Below are 15,389 nucleotides of genomic sequence, written 5' to 3'. Positions count from 1 at the left end.
AGGCACAGTAGCTCACGCCTGTAATCCCAGCACTTTGGGAGACCGAGGCGGGTGGATCACAAGGTCAGGAGATCGAGACCATCCTGGCTAACACAGTGAAACCCCGTTTCTACTAAAAATACAAAAAAATAGCCAGGCGTGCTGGTGGGCGCCTGTAGTCCCAGCTACTCGGGAGGCTGAGGCAAGAGAATGGCGTGAACCTGGGAGGTGGAGCTTGCAGTGAGCCGAGATCACGCCACTGCACTCCAGCCTGGGCGACAGAGCGAAACTCCATCTCAAAAAAAAAAAAAAAAAAGTTATACATATGTATGTAACAGGATATTGTGATGGTTACTTTTTTTTTTTCTGAGATAGGGTCTGGCTCTGCCACCTAGTCTGGAGTGCAGTGGTGTGACCTGGTCTCACTGCACCCTCTGCCTCCTGGGCCCAAGCCATCCTCCCACCTCAGCCTCCTGATTAGCTGGGACTACAGGCACATGCCACCATGCCAGGCTAATTTTTATATTTTTTTTGTGGAGATGGAGTTTTGCCATGTTGCCCAGGCTGATCGCCTGCCTCGGCCTCTCAAAGTGCTGGAATTACAGGCATGAGCCATCGCGTCCAGCTGTGATGGTTAATTTTTGTGTCAACTTGAGGGCCCCAAGGGATGCCCAGGTAGCTGGTAAAACATGATTCTGGGTGCTGCCTTCACCAACGTGAACAGGCAACCTCCAACTCACCCAGAGCCTGAACAGAACAAAAAGGTGCTTAGGAGGAGCAAGATTATATGGAGGAAAAAAAAAAGGTGGAGGGAGGGAACCTGAGGGAACCTTCTCCCTCTTTGTTCTTGAGCTGGGACATTCATCTTCTGTCTGTGGGCATCAGAGCTCTAGGCTATTGCTTCAGACTCTGGGACTTTACTGGTTCTTCACCCCGTCCCATGCCACCAGCCCTCCTGAGTCTCGGGATTGCAGACAGCAGATGGTAGGAGTTCCCGGTCGCCACAACCGCCTGAGCCGATTCCTCTTATAAATCTCTCTCAAATGCAGATATAGGTATAGCTATAGATACATACATCATATTGGTTGTGTTTCTCTGGAGACCCTAAAACAGATCTATGTCTATATCTATATCTATCTATATCTATATCTATATATATCTATATCTATATATAATATAGATATAGATATATATAGAGAGAGACAGAGACAGAGAGAGAGAGAGACAGAGAAAACATACATCTCCCCTATGGCTCAAATTTTCCAGTGTTTGAAAAAGCCCCGAATGTCTCATTGCACTCTATTAGGAAATATATATACTCCTCCTATCTCTCCTTCCTTCCTTCTATCCCTTTGCTCCAAAGGAATCTAATAGAAAATAGCAATATATTTTTAAGTTATTGTTTATGGACGCTTGTAAGAGCTTCCCAGTACATCTGAAGATTCTACCTGAAAACCACATACTGTTTCAGAAGTTCTTTTGCAAATTGCAGGAGAGAAAAGGAAGAGCTGCTTTCACCAAGAAAGTCATTTATCCAGTTTCTTCCATCTTACACACTATCTTGTCTTAGTTACCTTACAATTCAAACATATGATAAAAATTGGCTATATTTTTATTTTAAAAATTCATTATTTAGAATAGTAATACATGTTAATTATTTTAAAAATCAATTCCAATGTACACAAAGTAATAAATGAAAAAAATCCTATCTGCCCTACCTCCTCATTATATCTTTGAGATTATTGATCTGTCATCTCTCTCTCTCTCTTAGTTTCTTATCACTCCTGTAACAAATTACCAAAAGCTTAGAGGCTTAAAACAACACAAATGCATTGCCCTACAGCTCTGGAGGTCAGAAGTCCTCAAGGGTCTCCCTGGGCTGAAACCAAGGCATCACAGGGTGGGGTGCTTCTGCAGACACGGGAGGAGGCTCTGTTCTAGCCCTGTCCAGCACTCCCTGGCTCATGACCCATTCCAGCAATCACTTCACACCAACCACTGCTCTGTCCTCAATTCCCTTCTCTGACTGACCCTCCTGCCTTCCCATCATAGGCACCCTGGAATGACATGGAGTCCACCATGTAACCCAGGATCATCTCACCTGGCAAAATCCTTGACTTCATGACATCTGCAAGGTTCCTTTTGCTGTGTAAGATAACATCTGGCCAGGCGCGGTGGCTCACGCCTGTAATCTCAGCACTTTGGGAGGCCGAGGCAGGTGGATCATGAGGTCAGGAATACGAGACCAGCCTGACCAATGTGGTGAAACCCCATCTCTACTAAAAATACAAAAAAAAATGAGTTGGGCATGGTGGCGTGTGCCTGTAATCCCAGCTACTCAGGTGGGCTGAGGCAGGAGAATTGCTTCAACCCAGGAGGCGGAGGTTGAGCTGAGATCACACCACTGCACTCCAGCCTGGGCGACAGAGCAAGACTCTGTCTCAAAAAAAAAAAAAATCCACATGTTCATAGGATTAGGACATGAACATATTTAAGGAGCCATGATTCTGTGTGCCATACTATCCATCTGCAATTTTTTTGTTTTTAAGCAAGATCATTTTCCTCATTTCCCCCAAAACTTTCTTTCTTTGGGAACCAAAATATATAATAAGTCTTCTTCCATAACAGTATTTAGAGATGTAGCACATTAATTTTAACATTAATTAACTCATTTTACGCATTAACTGGATGCTTAGAATCTTATTGTATGAACGCTCCAGAATTTATTATTTTACCATTTCCCTATTGTTTCACACCTAGGCGGATGTCTCTTTTTTTTTTCTTCCTATTTCAATTTATGCTGCAAGAACATTCTTGCACACAGGTGGGAGCTCTTTCTGCAGGATGGACACTCGAAAGGGCATAGCTCCATCGCTGCAGGGAAGGGCACTCACCATCACCCAGCATCAGGCGCGTGCACGTCAAGCCATGCTGAGCCAGCTCCTCACACCTGTTAGCACGGCTGCTATCCAAAAGACAGGAGGTAACAGGGGTTGGTGAGGATGAGTAGAAAAGCAAACCTTGTACACTGTAGGAATGTGAATTGGTACAGCCAGCATGGAAAACGGCATGGAGGTTCCTCAGAAAATTATTATTATTATTATTTGTTTGGGTTTTTTTTTTTTTTTGAGATGGAATCTCGCTCTGTCGCCCAGGCTGGAGTGCAGTGGCGCTATCTCGGCTCACTGCAAGCTCCACCTCCCGGGTTCACGCCATTCTCCTGCCTCAGCCTCCCGAGTAGCTGGGACTATAGGTGCCCACCACCACGCCGGCTACTTTTTTTTGTATTTTTAGTAGAGACGTGGTTTCACCGTGTTAGCCAGGATGGTCTCGATCTGCTGACCTCATGATCCACCCGCCTCGGCCTCCCAAAGTGCTGGGATTACAGGCGTGAGCCACTGCGCCCAGCCCAGAAAATTAAAAGTAGAACTACTCTATGATCCAGCAATCTCACTCCAGGCTATATACCCAAAGGAAATGAAACCATGGTCCGGCTGAGTTGAAGGGTATACATGCCTAAATTGCAATAGGTTCTGTTCATTGCTACCCCAAAGGACACACCACCTCTCCTTCAGGTATCATCCTGGGACCACCAGTGAGCAATGTAGATTTAGACCCCAGAGGCTCTGCAGTGGGTCCAAAGAAAACATTCATTAAATGAACGTCATGGCCACAGTTCACCTGAGGCTGAACAGTCACTCCTTCCTCCATTTACTATACCAAATTATGTGAAGCCACCCTGTCCAATAGAGCTCATCAGAAGTTATCAATGAGATTAAGTGGTCACATTAAGATTCTCTGATAATTGGCTGGGCACCAGTGACTCACCTCTGTCATCCCAGCACTTTGGGAGGCCGAGGCAGGCATATCACTTGAGGCTGGGAGTTTGAGACCAGCCTGGGCAATATGATGACATCCCTACTAAAAACACAAAAATTAGCCAGCTGTGGTGGTGGGCACCTGTAATCCCATCTACTTGGGAGGCTGAGGCAGGAGAATCACTTGAACCCGGGAGGTGGAGGTTGCAGTGAGCCAAGATCACGCCACTGCACTCCAGCCTGGACGACAGTGAGACTCTGTCTAAAAAAAAAAAAAAATTCTCTGAAAATAAAATACAAAAAGACATGCCAATAAACACAATTGTAAAGAAATACAAAGAAAAGTTTTTCAGAAAAGTGGGGATGGTAGTTACTGAGCAGGAAAGACCACCACCAGAGTGTCTCAGTTATTGCTGGCGGAGTGTCTCAAGCTAGGCGGTCTTCCTTGAGACGTGTGCTTCGATCTTACTCTTCAAAATTTAAATATCTGTTTATACACTTTCTGTAGGCATAATAACTGTAATAATAATTTTTTAGAAAAATAAAGCTCATTAATAAAATGCCCACGATAAGATGTTCTGCATTTGAATATATTCTCCTCTTCATTATATTCCAGGGGAAGTTAAAGCATTAAAAAAATTGAATTGTTTTATAAGATGAAAGTCTCAAAACATTAAAGTCCAAAATAATTAAAATGGACAGAAATGAAGGGAGAATGGACAATTCAAAGTAGTAACTAGAGACTTCACTACCTTAATTTTTTTTTTTTTTGAGTCTTGCTCTGTTGCCAAGCTAGAGTGCAGTGGCACCATCTCAGCTCATTGCAACCTCCGCCTCCCGGGTTCAAGCGATTCTCCTGTCTCAGCCTCCTGAGGAGCTGGGACTACAGGTGCCCGCCACCACGCCCGGCTAGGTTTTGTACTTTTAGTAGAGACGGGGTTTCACCATGTTGGCACGATAGTCTCGATCTCTTGACACTGTGATCCGCCCACCTCGGCCTCCCAAAGTGCTGGGATTATAGGCATAAGCCACCGTGCCAGCTCCACTACCTCAATTTTAATAATGCATAGAAACTAGACAGAAGAAAGAAAGAAAGAACATTTAAATAGCAATACAATCCAACTAGACATAACACCTGTGGACACTCTGCCAGCACCAGCAGAACACACGTGCTTCTCCAGGGCACACGGAGGATTCTCCAGGATGGACCATGTGCGAGGCCATAAAGCAAGCTTCAGCACACCTGCAAAGGAGCAGGTAATTCAGAGCACGTGCTCCAAGCACGAGGCAGTGACATTAGAAATTGATGACAAGAGTTGGGCACAGCACTCACACCTGTAATCCCAGCACTTTGGAAGGCCCACTTGGGAGGATCACTTGAGGCCAGGAGCTCGATGCCCATCTGGGCTATATAGCAAGACCTCATCTCTATTAAAAAAAAAGGTAATAAATTAGTTGGTGTAGGGGCATGTGCCTGTAGTCTCAGCTACTTGGGAGGCTGAGATGGGAGGATCACTTGAGCCCAGGCAGTCAAGACTGCAGTGAGCCATGATCACACCACTGCACTCCAGCCTGGGCGACAGAGTGAGGCTTTGTGGAGACAATTTGGGAAACTCAAAAATATGTGGAAATTATACAACACACTCCTAAATAGCCAATGAGTCTAAGAAAAACAGAAATCAGAAAATACTTTGAGATGAATAAGAATCAAGACACAGTGTACCAGAGATCACAGCAGGGACCATGGCATTTAACAGGAGGGTAGATATGATTTTCCACTCACCAAAATGCAAATCCTCTGTGCAGCTTAGCCAGAATCCATGCCAAAAATTCTCAGTTGCTAGTCAGGCACGGTGGCTCACACCTGTAATCCCAGCACTTTGGGGGGCTGAGGTGGGTGGATCATTTGAGGTTAGGAGTTCAAGACCTGCTTGGCCAACTTGGTGAGACCCTGTCTCTACTAAAAATACGAAAATTAGCCAGAGGTGGTGGCACATGCCTGTAGTCCCAGCTACTTGGGAGGCTGAGGCACAAGAATTACTTGAGCCTGGGAGGCAGAGGTTGCAGTGAGCTGAGATCACGCCATTGTACTCTAGCCTGCAATTGTGGCCTGCACGTCCTCTCCCGCACTCCAGAAGGTGGTATTCAAGACACAGGGGCGAGCTCAATCAGGTCTTGCTTCAGGCGCTTTTCCAGCCGATCCCAAATTTTTGAAACCCTCCTTTCCTTTACCTGATGAGTCCCATGTCTCTGGCACTCAGAGCTCTGCCTGTGTGACCTCTCTGCCTGGGACACCAGCTCCAGTGGCTTCAGGACAGTTTCAAGTTAGTGCTGGGACATGCCTTGTCCTGCCTCACACTGTAGAACCGCATCTGCCCGTGGATGGCGACTCCGGATGGTTCTCTCCTCACCTCACAGTGACTCCTGCCCCAGAGCCTCTGCGGGGTTTCCTGTGGGGTCACCGGGAGCCTCCCCCTGCCCACACCCCCCCACCAGGCTCTCTGCCCCGACTTGACTCATTCTGCACCTTGAGTTGAACTTCCCCAGGAGAGGTCGGGCCACGCGTCAGCAGCTGTCCTGAGGGGCCTCGGTGTGCAGCTGAGATACCCCTCAGACTCCCCCGAGCCTGGCCCTTGCCTGCTCTGAGGCCCACGGCCCACACCCTTGCTCAGGCCTTGCCGCATAAGGCCCAGGGCACTCCAGACACAGGCAGCCTCTGCACCTGGGCCCCTCCCCTGTGAGCCGCAGTCACCCAATAAGGCCAACATGTTGTGTGGCCTCGACGTCCATCCTCGCCTCAAGCTGCAGCTGTGAACAGCCAGCTGCACTGCTGGGGATGCTCCTGCGGGGCTCGCTGTGAGACACAGGCCTCCCTGGGGCCGGCGCTCAGCTCTGAGGCCTGGGGCAACGGCCAAAGCCCTGCCAGGGGCTCCTTCTCCAGGCATGCAATTATTCCCCAAAGGTCTGTGTGGCAGACTCCCAGTTCTCAGAAATGAACCGATAATGCAAGTGTGGAGGGAGGGAGGGACTGGGTCACGGGAGGAGTTTGGCAGAACAAGGGCCTGGAGGGGCTGGGGTGACAGTGAAAGCAGGTGAAGGCCCCACTTGGAACAGAAGAAAGACAGCGTGTCTGGGACAAGATGAGAAGGGCCAGAGCCCGACTGCCCAGAGGCATGGGGACCCAGAGGCTTCCTCCTTCCTCGGGAGGAAGGCAGGCAGCACCCCTTGTGAGTCCAGGCATTTCCATTTTCTTCTTTTTCTCATAAAGCTCTTGAAGGTTGAGGATTGTGGGGTTTTTTGCTAAAAACGGAACAGTGTCCACTATCCATCGGCCGACACGGCTGTGATTTCACAGCTACCCGGTGCAGACCGCCGAGGTGTTCCGTGAAACCATGTTTACACTGTCAATTGCACACTGAGCAATATTCAGATATTCACGCACGCTTTCAACTTCCTAACGCTTAAGACGTTTCCTAGTAGTAAAGCGTTGTTGAGACTTGGGTTCCAGCCCTTCCCTGACCCTTCCTAACTGCATGACTTTGGTGAGTCACTTAACCTCATCAACTTCATCTGCCAAGCGGGCAGGATGCCTCAGGAGGTAGAAGGCATAGGCCTGGCCGGGCTCCATTCTTGAGAGCTACATTTTAGTGATACAAACGCTGAATGAGCCCGGTCATTTCAGACCAGTGTTATTAACACTCAGCATCTGTACTCAAAGGGCATTCTGCTAAGTTCATAGGCTGAAAGAACTGTGATAATAAACAGTATGAAAACACCAAGTGTTGATAATATGCTGCTGTTAACATTCTACTCTTTTCTGCATTATCATCATCATCATTTTAATCATTTAAAAAGGTTAGACAATTAAGCGTGTGTTTGGCAGCCCTTCAACGTGTGGGAAGCAGGAGGCCAAATTGCAAGTGCTCCTTGTCGCCTTGGACAGCTCGAAGCTGCCAGGACAGTCAAGGAGAGTTCCTCCTCGCAAAGCGCAGAGCGTCCTGTGTTTTGGGAAGATACACTTACACTTCTGCCCAAGGTCATCTACGAATAATCAAGTGTCAGCACATAGAAGCACAGCAGTGGAAAATCAAAGCTCCTCTTTACTGAGGATTCGTATTTTGTCAGGTATGACACGACATGCCATGTAGACTTTTTTTTTTTGAGATGGAGTCCCGCTCTGTCACCTAGGCTGGAGTGCAGTGGCATGATCTCTGCTCACTGCAGCCTCCGCCTCCCGGGTTCAAGTGATTCTCCTGCCTCAGCCTCCTGAGTAGCTGAGATTACAGGCACCCACCACCATGCTCAGCTAATTTTCATATTTTTAGTAGAGATAGGGTTTCACCGTGTTGCCCAGGCTGGTCTCGAACTGCTGACCTCAAGTGATCCACCCACCTCAGCCTCCCAAAGTGCTGGGACTACAGGTATGAGCCACTGTGCACAGCCCCATACAGACTTTTAAACTTATGTGCGCAGAGCAGTCCTATGAGGGAAACGTTATTACCCACATTTTACAAACGTGGAAACTGAAGCTCAGAAAGAATCACCAGACCTGGTGTCTCCCCCAAGACGCACCGCTTTGTAACCTACGGTGGCCGGGGTCTAATTTCCCGAGACGCACCGCTTTGTAACCTGCAGTGGCCAGGGTTTAATTTCTAGCAACACAGATGAGGCTTTGCCTCAAAGATACCCATAATACTTATTTTGTTTACTCTGGGGAAAAAAATGCTGTAAAACAGCTGATGTAAAGACAGTATTGCAAAGAGCACTTCACTTAAGCACTTTCTGATAGTTAAACATCCGAGCAGAGCAGGCTGCCAAAGAGTGAAGACATTTCATTTAAAATTACACTGGCGCAAGACCATCAAAGTATCCTTAACATTTTCATTAAATTGAGATACAGATCTAGTTAGAGTAGTAAATCTCTTCCGATACAAGGAGTTCATTGAAGAGCCAAGGCTAGAGGCAGCAGTGAGCCTGAAATAATCACCAGCTGCAAGGAATCCAGAAGCACCCGAGGCCTGGCGCAGAGCTCTCCATGTGCTGTTGTGAGATCTATGCAGGTGGTGCCTCCCTGTGCCCTCACCATGGCGCACACTGGAGCAGTGAGTGTCGTGGGGAGGGGGGGAGAGGGGGAGGGGGGCGGCGGCGGGGAGGGGGGGGGAGGGGGGGGGGGGGAGGGGGGCGGCGGCGGGGAGGGGGAGGGGGGGGGCGGCGGCGGGGAGGGGGAGGCGGTGGGGGGGGCGGCGGCGGGGAGGGGGAGGCAGTGGAGAGGGAGGAGGGGGAGGCGGCAGGGAGGGGGAGGCAGTGGAGAGGGAGGAGGGGGAGGCGGCGGGGAGGGGGAGGCGGTGGAGGGGGAGGCGGGGGAGGGGGAGGCGGCGGGGAGGGGGAGGCGGGGGGGCGGCGGCGGGGGGGGCGGCGGCGGGAGGGGGGCGGCGGCGGGGGGGGAGGCGGTGGAGGAGGAGGCAGCGGGAGGGGGAGGCGGTGGGGGGGGCGGCAGCGGGGAGGGGAGGGGGAGGGGGAGGGGGAGGGGCGGCGGCGGGGAGGACCAGGTCAGGCATCTATCTGTCTTCAACAGGCTTGCTTATGGTTCAGCATGGTGAGGACAACAGATCTAGGATGGCTGCCATTGAAATAGCTTGTTACTGATAGATCCCGAGAGGAGGGCAGGTCGCGCCACAGGGGCCACACGGGGATGAGCCAGGGTTGGTCGGGATGCTGGGGGGCCGGAGAACCGAGCAGGAGCCTCTATTGTGGTTTCCGCAATAAGGGAGGCCAAGGCAGGGTCAGCAGGCCCGGGACTGCCCAGCTTGAATAATTCCAGCCCTCTGGGGCCAGGGGCTGCCCCGCGTCTGGTCCCTGCCCTGGGGTGACAAGTGTGGGTGGACAGTGGCCTGGGGTGTAAGCCCACAGAGGAGGTGGCGGGCGTGGGCTCTGCATTGCAGGGTTTGCACACGGAAAGCCTGTGTGGGGAGGCAAGTGTTCGCTGTCCAGGAACTGGCTGTTTGTAGGAGGGGCAGCCTCCCAGGGTCAACAGGCCCCAGGTGTCAGAGAATCAGATACAGAAAATAAACAACATGGTTACTACAGCATCAAAGGACCAAGGTTCAAATCTCAGGTACTGCCTGTATGAGCAAGTCAGGCCACCTCTGAGAACTGTCTGCTCCTGTGTAACTCAAAGAATATCACACCGACCATTTGATTAGACAATGTTTTTTAAATGTAGCTTAATACTTGGCACATTATAGTTATTGTTAAATATTAGCCAATTAAATCTTATGACATTTAAAATACTAGTTATAATCTCTTATCCAACATAGTTTGGACCAGAAGTGTTTCAGATTTTTATTTTTTCGGATTTTGGAATATTTGTAATAATGAGATATCTTGAGGGTGGGACCCAAATCTAAACACAAAATTCATTTATGTTTCATATACAGCTTACACACATAGCTGAAGATAACTCAATGCAATACAGAAACATAATTTTGTGCACAAAACAGAGTTTGCATTTTGACTGTGACCCATCACGTGAGGGCACGCGTGATATTTTCCCCTTGTGGCATCATGTTGGTGCTCAAAAGGTTCTGAATTTTGGAGCTTCTCAGATTTGGGATTTTTGGATTAGGGATGCTCAGCCTGTATGTGCACAGCTTCTCTGGCACCCTCTTCAAATGATGGAGCCTGGGCTGGGTGCAGTGGCTCACACCTGTAATCCCAGCACTTTGAGTGGCCGAGGTGGGTGGATCACCTGAGGTCAGGAGTTCAAGACCAGCCTGTCCGACATGGTGAAACCCTGTCTCTACTAAAAATACAAAAATTAGCCAGGCTTGGTGTCGGGCACCTGTAATCCCAGCTACTCAGGAGGCTGAGGCAGGAGAATCACTCGAACCTAGGAGGTGGAGGGTGCAGTGAGCCACTGCACTCCAGCCTGGGCGACACAGTGAGACTCAGTCTCAAAAACAAAGAAACAAAAGATGGATCCTGAAGCCAGGTGCCATGGCTTATACCGGTAGACTCAGCTACGTGGGCTGAGATGGGAGGCATCCAAAAGTCCAAGATTGGCCTGGACAACATGGCCAGACCCCATCTCAAAAAACAAAACAAAACAAAACAAAACAAAAAACGGATGGCGCCTATGCCCCTCCCCGGGAGCACAGGTTTGGATTTAGCTGCTCTTTTCTGCTGAGCAGAAGAAACCTGGACACAGCAGTGTGGGCCTCGGAGACACATTCACGCGAGGCACTCGGCTTCCTGTGTGCTCCCTCTCTTGGGTCATGCACCCTGGAGAAGGCAAACACTACACAGTGAGGATACTCAGGCAGTGCACAGAGGGCCCCATGCAGCACCGAGCCGAGGCCTCCAGCTCCACCCCCCACAACGGGGCCATCCTGAGGTGGGCCCCCCGCCTCCGTTGAGCCTTTGGCAAATGCAGCCACAGCCGGCCTCTTGACTGCAGCCTCGCCAGAGGCCCTGAGGGAGAAGCACCCAGCGAAGCCATCCCCAAGCCCCTGGCCCTCGGCAGCCCCTGGCCTGCAGCAGCTGGGCACCAAATGTGTCTTGCTTGTGAGCCACCAAGTGTTGGGTAGTTGGTTGTGCAGCAGGGCCAGCAGGTCTAACCTCAGGAAAATCTCCAAGCTGGGCTCTGCCAGTACCATCTGCAGTACTTAGGCCTGGATAGACAGTCTCTAGAGAAGTTTCCAGAACCACTTTCTAGTCAGTCCCAGAGATTTCCAGACAGAGGTGCAGGGGGGTTAGAATCCTGCCCATCTGTGCTGTGCTCACCTGGATTGAAATGGCCGGTGGCTAAGAAGCTGGTGGAGGTTGCCACAGAGCCCTCTCAACCACTGGGTCTGGGCGAGACGCACTTTTGCCTCCACACCTTACCCTGTGTCCCGCTTAACCATCTTGGAAGCCACATCAGGTGCTCAATGACACACATTTAAAAAACAGTTTGGTTATGAAAATCTCTTTTATGCCACCATGGCTTTAGTCCTAGTCTGTAGACACCGTCACTAGGAAGGCCAGCACGGTCATTGTGAACATGCAGCTTCCTCAAACTGCAGTTACAGAAACAAGGACCGTGGATTTTACCTCCAAATTATCACCAGGTCTCAACCATTTTTTCACATAAAGATCTTCCATTTCACTGAAAGCCTCGACCGGTTGTTATTAAAATGTACCTTCCTCTTCCTCTCCCTTGCCTTGTCTGTGATGCTTTTCCCCCAGAGAACCGCTATGTGTGGATGCAGGAGCTCACGCTTTTTTTTTTTTTTTTTTTTTTGGACGGTCTTGCTCTGTCCCCAGGCTGGAGTGCATGGCAATCTCGGCTCACTGCAAGCTCTGCCTCCGGGTTCACGCCATTCTCCTGCTCAGCTCCTGAGTACTGGACTACAGGCGCCGCAACACGCCGGCTAATTTTTTTTTTTAGTAGAGACGGGGTTCGCATGTAGCAGGATGGTCTCGATCTCCTGACCTCGTGATCCGCCCGCCTCGGCCTCCCAGTGCTGGGATTACAGGCTTGAGCCACCGCGCCCGGCCGAGCTCACGCTTCTTGACAGGAGCGTGAAATTGTCAGGGCAGGCTACATCATGCTCAGGTGCAAACAACCCCTAGGTTTACCTGGTGCTAATGCAAGGTCTGCTGGAGTCTGGATGGCTCTCCAGGACAGTGTCCGCAGCGGCCACTCGGCAGGTCAGCCCGCCTGGCTCTCGTGCCTCCATCTCCACGGTGGGGACAAGAACATGATGGTCTCAGGGTGATGAGAAGTGGCACACGGTCCTCCCACACATGCCCGTTGGCAATCTTATCCCACGGTCCCTAGAACCACCCAACTGCCAGGAGATGAAGACGTGGGATCATCTAGGGGCCCAGAAGAACAGGAGAAACAGACGGGAGGAGAAGGCAAAGACCCCACTCCAGGGCTGCCCGCACTCAGCAGGCACACATGGGCTGTGCACCAGGAGCTGGAGACACAGCAAGAGACAAGGCCCCTCTCCGTGTGATGCTTATGCCCAAGTGGCTGTCCACTGCTTCTTCTAACTTCCCAGCACCTGGTCCTGTCTGCACCACCTCACATTCAGGAGGTGCAGACGGGCTGATCAACAAAGCTAAAATCTTATCCAATGGAGAAGTCGCCACAGAAACTTCCCAGCTGACATGAAGGGACCCTATCCGACTTCTCCCAGCCCAGTGCCTCACGTATTAATAGAAAAGCAAGGGAAGGGATTGATTTAAATTTATGATGAAATATTTTGGACATACAAAATGACTAAAAGGATAAAATACCAAGTTCCAAGGACCCATTGCCCAATTTACAAATAAAACATGACCTTCTTTGATGCATCTGCCCCCTTCCCTGGAGAGCAGCCTCAACCCCAGTTCTGTTCCTCATTGTCAGGCATTAGAAGCAAGAGGGAAGTAGTGTTACCTCCTGGACTTAAATGATCAGTTGTATCAATTTGGTTTTGAATTTTAAAATACTAAATTAAAATAATCATTTACATTTGTATAGAGCTTTACAGCTTACAAAATAATTTTACTTATATTTTCTCATTAATCCCTGTAATAATCAAGCAGGTATTATCAAACCTGTGTTATAGTAAGAAAAGTAATATATATTTTTCATTTTAAAATTTTATTTTGTAGAGATGGATCTCCCTGTATTGCCCAGGCTGGTCTCCAACTCCTGAGCTCAAGTAATCCTCCTACCTCGGCCTCCCAAAGTGCTGAGATTACAGGTGTGAGCCACCGTGCTTGGCCAGGCAATATTTAATCCCAGCACTTTGGGAGGCCAGAGCAGGTGGATTGCTTGAGCCCAGGAGTTCAAAACAAGCCTGGGCAACATGATGAGACCCCGTCTCTACAAAAAATATAAAAATTAGCTGGGTGTGGTGGTGCACACCTGTGGTCCCAGTTACTCAGAAGGCTGAGGCTGGAGGATCGCTTGAGCCCAGGAGGTAAGGCTAGAGTGAGCTGAGACCATGCCATGACACTTCCAGGCGACAGAGTAAGACTCTGTCTAAAAAAAAAAAGAGTCTATTTCCCTCCATTTGAAGCTGCTTCTGTGGACTCAGGGGAAGATGCAGGTCATTTCCAAGGTCATCCCAAGGTCAGGTCACAGGAGCAATATGGCTTCCACCTGGTGTGTGCGAGCACTCACTTTCTTGCTTTCTTTCTCTCTCTTCCTCTGTCCCTTGGAACCCAGTCACGTGCAGTGAGGCAGCCCCAGCTGCAGGCAGAGATTACTGCAGGTGCTTCAGCGAAGGTCCAGGACACCTGGCCTGTGGAGTGGATGAGCTCTAGGTGATCCCAGCCCTTCACTTTTCCGGAGCTCCAGCTGAAGCTGACAAAGCAGAGACAAGCTGGGCCCGACAAGCCCTGCCCAGATTACAGATTCATGGCAAAATAAACATTGTTGGATGGGCGCGGTGGCTCATACCTGTAATCCCAGCACTTTGGGAGGCTGAGGCAGGTAGATCACTTCAGCCCAGGAGTTTGAGACCAGCCTGTCCAACGTGGCGAAACCTCATCTCTACTAAAAATACAAAGATTAGCTGGTCCCAGCTACTCGGGAGGCTGAGGCACAAGAATCACTTGAGCCTGGGAGGCAGAGGTTGCAGTGAGCTGAGATCGTGCCACAGCACTCCGGCCTGGGCGACAGAGTGAGACCTCGTCTAAAATAAATAAATAAATATAAATTTAAAATATTGTTGTAATTGTTCTATAGCATGAAATTGTGGGGCTATCTCTTATAGCAGAAAGACTTACACTGAAAGGGGACTTATAAACTCACACACTAGATTGTCTGAGAAATGAGTGGGCTTCAGGATGGGTATGACGACTCAGCTGCCCAGACAGGTAAGGATGTGCTTTCCCGTGCTACTGCCCTGCTTCCCCCTAGCACTGGTCTTCTACACATCTGCAAAACAGCAGCAGCAGCAGTTCCAGGTTCCACAGACATACAGCAGAAAGGGAGAAAGTGGCAGCCCTCAGTAGCTCTTCAAAGAACAACTCTAAAAGAGAAGTTATCTTTTAGAGAGAGCCCCACACACCTCTACTGGCAAGTCTGCCCTCCCATTTGGTCATGTGCCCATTTGGAGCCAATCCCATTGACTTGGGAAATGCCATGTGCTGATTGGCTAGAACTTAACCAATCAGTGGCAGAGAGGAAGAATTGAAGAAATCAGGGTGATTCTGGCAGTTGAGGATGGCTCAATCCCTTCTGCAGCTACATGATTAGGAAGGGAGAGAAGGGATCTGGGGGGACACAATGGCACTATCCAGTAGATTACATGTAAAGGAAACATTTCTCATGTACCCTCAGTGTTATTTTGGTTACAATTTTATTTAAACATGTGTAAATGTAAAACTCTTTATAAGCTTCTGATGCTTCATGCCATCATGCAACCATAGAAGTAAAATAATTCACAAATTAAAAATAAACCAAACTGCCAAATCATTAACATTCAAATTAACAATACTCATGTGACACCGTGTGCTAGCTTGGCTGATGCAAGTAGCCCTTGCACAGGGACTGTGTGCTCCCCACCCAGGGGCAGCTTCTCTGGAGTTAAGTGCTCTGCTCACGTGCAC

The sequence above is a fragment of the Nomascus leucogenys genome, chromosome 13 (genome assembly GCF_006542625.1).
Source record: "Nomascus leucogenys isolate Asia chromosome 13, Asia_NLE_v1, whole genome shotgun sequence".
NCBI lineage: Eukaryota > Metazoa > Chordata > Mammalia > Primates > Hylobatidae > Nomascus > Nomascus leucogenys.
Note: the sequence above shows the minus strand (reverse complement) of the source record.